General features: G+C 39.1%; 1 pseudogene; it reads left to right on the top strand.

Moving 5' to 3' along the window:
- Positions 1–2,291: 2,291 nt before the first annotated feature.
- Positions 2,292–3,979, top strand: LOC101570827 (annotated as a pseudogene).
- The last annotated feature ends 1,817 nt before the right edge of the window (positions 3,980–5,796 follow it).

Raw genomic sequence — 5,796 nt, 5'->3', positions numbered from 1 at the left:
TATTGATACTGTCCTACCGATTTTATTTGCAACTGTCTCATTGCTATTTGTTTATCAATAAAATTATGGGAAAAAAGTAACAAAAAAGTTTTTAAAAAAGGAAATAAGGCATGATAAAATTTTTAGGAATACCATTACATGATCAGACAGGCATTTGTTCATACGGCATAATAGTCAATATTTAGACTTGTGACCCTAGTCTTACTACAAGTTCTTTGTACTTCATAATGTTTGTAATAAATATTTGGTAGGAATTATTTTATTATTGGGAACTAAGAAAAGTACAGTTATGTGAGCATAGCTAAGTATATTTTCATTTTTGAAGAAAATATATAGACTCAGCTTAAGCTACTTTAGCAAAAAAAATATAATACTTGGAATTATTAAAGAGGTATTTTAAGTTAAAAAAACAAATAGTACACTAATGTTCAAATTAGATGTATTTACAGTAGCCAAAATGTAAAAGTAACCCAATATCCTTGGTGGATATAGATAATGGCATATTAATAAACATTTAAAATGATTGACGTTCTGGCACATGGTATATTATGGGTGAGTCATGAGAACATTATGTCAAGTGAAATAAACCAATAATAAAACAATATGTATTGCATTTATCTCTTTATATAAGGTACCTAGAGTATTCAAATAAGCAGAGTCAGAAAAGAATAGGGCTTCCTAGAGATAAAAAGGAGGAGATAATATGTAGCTAGTGTTTAAGAATGAGTATAGTTTTAATTTGGAATCATGAAAATGTTCTTGAGCCTCATAACAATGTGAATCAAAATTTTAAAATTCAAAATTTAGAAAAATCAATATTTTGTTATTTTATGGAGGGTTTGACCTACAATAATAGAAAGAGTATGGACAATTATTTCAAGAAGGGTATTATCTATGTGGCAAAATACATATACACACAATCAACAACAGTGCAGAATCTTAATAAGTCAATGAATTTTCCTGAATGTCAACAACTTTCTGTTAGAACACTAAAACATTAAAAAATTCTGTAATACATTATAACTGAAAAATTTCTAAACCATTACTCATTTCTCAATATAACTGCATTATTAAAACTAAGCACCTATTCATTATTCATATATTAGGTTGAATTTTTATTCATTGACACAAATGCATTGGAATAATGCTAGCAGAGTCGCAGTGGAAGCTTTCTGGACAAGGAGATGATATAATCGTCTGTGCCCTAACATGACCAGACATCTGAAAATACACAGAGCAGGTGTGTGAGAAGTGCGCGCAATAAAGTATTTCTTTTTTAAGACAAGCACAGAGTGGAGAAAAGCATGTGTGTGAGCAAAGGACAGGAAGAGCAGGCAACTGAGGAGGTAGAAACCGTGCTGATTTTGAAGAGTATGGTTTTGCTAGGTGTACACTGGATGGAAAGAATCTTGAGGAGAACAGGAAGAAAACGCTGATGTCTAGAGGCTTAAACCACATGCTGTCTTGTGTGTCTAATGGTTGTACAGGGTCTGAAAAACAGTGCTTTTCATGCAGTAGCTCCTCAAAAGTTTTCACCACAAATAAATGAATAAATAAGCTATAGAAAGCATATTTTATAAATGTGAGCTATTTGAATAGCTTGACAAGTTTGATGCTTCTTTCATGAATACTACTTTATAAGACAGAAGAGAAAATTGAAATCATACTTAGGTCTTACTGAAGATAGGCCAATATGTGATCATGAAACATATAATATACATTATAGTATGTTCTAAATAAGGCCTCATATCAAAAACACATGAGCTAGCACACTTGTGTATTATTATCCTGGAGAAAGAATTGCTCATATTGAATTGAGTTGAAAGAAAGAACTAATAAAAAGAATCAGTCTGATCCCCACAATCCATAGGGATGAAAGATCTCATTACTCTCAGAACTCCGTGATTTGGGCCTACAATATGGTAAGAATTTAAAACTGCACAACTTATGTCCACCCTCAAGACAAAGTTTAAGCCTTATTCACTCTTCCTCATTTTCCCTCCTCTTCAAAAAGTGAACAACCACCCAGCTACATGAGGGTACAAAAAGAATGGGAGGCACTGATGAAGTTCTAGGAGGCAGACACCGAGGCCCCCTAGAGCACTTTGTAATCAGCCAGAAACAACCTCTGGTCCTTATAAAGAAAATAAACACAAAGTAGAACACTGTGAAGAGTGGTCAGAAATGCAATCTGGTCTCTTGAGTCACCACTGCGCAGCTCTGCTTCTGCAGTGCATCGGACATGGTCCGAGGTGACTTGCTCTCTTTTATCCCAGCCCTTTGTGGTCCAAATGCCTGAGGAGATGCACCAGGGGGAGGAGGAGGTGGAGACTTTCATCTTTCAGGCAGAAATTGCCCAGCTCATGTCTCTCATCATTAATACCTTCTACTCCAACAAGAAAATTTTCCATTGGGAGTTGATCTCTAATGCTTCTGATGCCTTGCACAAGATCCTATATGAAAGCCTGACAGAGCCTTCCCAGTTGGACAGTGGCAAAGAGCTGAAAATTGACATATCCCCAACCCTCAGGAGCTGACACTGACTTTGGTGGACACAGGCATTGACATGTCCAAGGCTGATCTCATAAACAACTTGGGAACAATTGCCAAGTTGGTCAAGGAAGCATTCATGGAGGTTCTTCTTGGTGGTGCAGATATCTCCATGATAGGTCAGTTTCATGTTGGATTTTACTCTGTCTATTTGGTGGCAGAGAAAGTTGTCATGATCACAAAGAACAATGATGATGAGCAGTATGCCTGGGAGTCTTTTGGTGGGGGATCATTCACTGTCTGTGCTGACCATAGGGAGCCCCTTGGCCAAGGTACCAATGCGATCTTCCATCTCAAAGAAGACCAGACAGAGTACTAGGAGGAAGGCGTGTCAAAGAGGTGGTAAAGAAGCACTCCCCATTCATTGGCTACCCCTTCATCCTTTATCTGGAGAAAGAAAGAGAGAAAGAAGTAATGATAATGAGCCAGAGGAAGAGAAAGGTGAAAAAGAAGAGGAAGATAAGGTTGATGAAGAGAAGCCCAAGATTGAAGGTGTGGGCTCAGATGAAGAGGATGATATTGGAAAGGATAAAAAAAGAAAACCAAGAAGATTAAGGAGAAATACATTGATCATGAGGAACAGAACAAACACATTTGGACAAAAAATCCTGAAGACATCACTCAGGAGGAATATAGAGAATTCTACAAAAGCCTCACCAATGACTGGGAAGACCACCTGGTAGTCGGGCACTTCTCTGTGGAAGGTCAGCTGGAATTCAGGGCATCGTTGTTCATTCCTTGGGGGGTTCCTCTTGACTTATTTGAGAACAAGAAGAAGAACAAAATAAAGTCTATGTCAACCATGTGTGCATCATGGACAGTTTTGATGAGTTGATCCCCAAGTATCTAAATTTTATCCATGGTGTGGCTGACTCTGAGGATCTCCCCTTAAATATCTCCAGAAAGATGCTCAAGCAAAGAAAGATCTTGAAAGTCATCTGCAAAAACATTGTTAAGAAATGCCTTGGATAAGAAAGTTGAGAAGATTGCAGTGTCCATCAGGTTTGTGTCTTCACCCTGTTGCATTGTGACCAGCACCTACAGCTGGAGAGCCAACATGAAGCAGATCATGAAGGCCCAGATCCTCCATGACAACTCCACCATGGGTTACATGATGGCCAAAAAGCACCTGGAGATCAACCCCGAACACCCAATTTTACAGACCTTGAGGTAGAAGGCCTAAGCTGACAAGAATGGCAAGGCTGTCAAGGATCTGGTGGTGCTGCTATTTGAGACAGCACTGTTGTCTTCTGGCTTCTCCTTGGAGGACGGCCAGACCTACTCCAACTGTATTTACCACATGATCAAGCCAGGCCTGGGCATTGAAGAAGATGAGGTGACTACAGAGGATCCCAGTGCTGCTGTCCCTGATGAGATCCCTTCCCTTGAAGGGGATGAGGTTGCATCCCAGATGGAAGAAGTGGATTAGGAGCTCTAACTATGGGAAGCCTATGCACTTTGTATAGTATCCCAGTGGCTCCCCAGCAGCTTGAGTGGCCCTGTCTCACTTCTCCCTCTGCTGAGTAGAGTAACTAATTTCTCCTGCCCTCTGTTGAAAGCAGGAAGTAAGGGTCTTGTGCCTCATCCCCTCTGTAATTTGACAGCAGACCTGGATGTTGTTTATTGTGATCTTATGTTTTTTTTTATTTTGTTCTGAAATTAAAATATGTGAAATAAAGAAGATGAAAAAAAGAAAGAAAGAAAGAAAGAAAGAAAGAAAGAAAGAAAGAAATAAAGAAAGAAAGAAAAGAAGGCAACCTAGACTGAATTCCATCTTTAGCAACAAAAGAGAGCAACTAGGAATAAAAATAGCACCAGAATAAAATAATGCAGACAATATGAGCTTCAGATATGCTTGGTTGAATTTGTGTTTAGCAAACTTCTCTGGGAATCATTCTTGCTAGTTTTAAGCCTCAACTCTTATGAACTCTGACATACAGTGGAGGAGAAGATGGTCCCTGTTTTCAGGTACTGACCCCAACATCCAAACCTGTCATGGCCACTTTTCAGCACAGACTCCTCAAAGGTTCATAGTCACACTCATTGGCCATCAACTGAAGTTCCCCATGTGGGGCTCTTGCTTAGCCTTTCATGCTTTCCCATATATATGAATTTGATCATATATATATGGAAGGGTCTTCAGGGTCTCCTTACTAGATCAGACTTGTAATGATTCTCCTGTTTACAGCCTCCCAAATGCTGAGATTACAGGCATGTGCCACCACACCCAGTCTCAATTGCCATCTTAGCACCCTTGGGGGGGGGGAACTGGCATGGCAGGCCTGGAGATCAAACCCCTGGCCCCTGTGCTTGCTAACAGGCAATTTAATCTGCTGAGTTATTTGGCTGGCCCCATGGTTTTCCTTTGTCTGTATATTTTTTTCTCTCATTGCTAGGACAACATACCTGAGGTTTCAGACCATACTCAGCTGGTTCAAAGACAGAGTGGCCCATGGCAGAGGACAGCAGTTCATGGTGGTAGAAAACAGCAAAAAAGCAAGAGTAAAAACACTAGAGCAGCAGTGGAGGAGCAGCACTCAGCAAGCCTCTCCCTTCCTTATAATGCAATCAGGCTATCCACCCCAGGTTGGGTGTAGTACTCACATGTATAATCACAGAAGCAGTCACATCCATAATCTCTTCATTTGATCATGAATTGGGCACACACAGTAGAAGCCCACCTAAGTGACTACATGAGGTTTTGGGGGGATACAATGACATCCTCTTACTTTGGGATCTAATCACACCAGCTTGATGATATTCTTCAAAAGAATCCTAGTAGTTATTTTCTCAAGACTTTCCTCTTTATAAAATAGCACCTTGCTGTTCCTATAATCCCTGAATCCAAATACACAGATTCAGATAGGAGGCCTTCCTGCCATCCCATCCGTTTTAAGATTCAGTTCAGTTATAGCAGCTTGATCTTTGCTTGCTTTCTTCTTCACTAGACCCCAGGTTCTACAAGGGTCAGCTGTCCTTTCTTTTAAATATTTGAACCTTGTACATAAATAACACAAGGCACAAACAGCATCATATAAAATAAGCCATGCATTTGTGCTTTCAGCAGCTAACATTCATAATTTAGAATCATTTCAATTTTTCAAATGTATGCACTTTATTTGATGAACCAAAGTTCTCAACAATATAACGTACTTTGAAAAGTCCAATGATTCTTTTTTCTTTCTTTCTTTCTTTCTTTCTTTCTTTCTTTCTTTCTTTCTTTCTTTCTTTCTTTCTTTCTTTCTT

This window comes from Octodon degus, unplaced genomic scaffold, assembly GCF_000260255.1.
Source record: "Octodon degus isolate 3935 unplaced genomic scaffold, OctDeg1.0 scaffold00062, whole genome shotgun sequence".
In the NCBI taxonomy this organism is placed as follows: domain Eukaryota; kingdom Metazoa; phylum Chordata; class Mammalia; order Rodentia; family Octodontidae; genus Octodon; species Octodon degus.
Note: the sequence above shows the minus strand (reverse complement) of the source record. Positions and strands in the feature narration are given on the sequence as shown.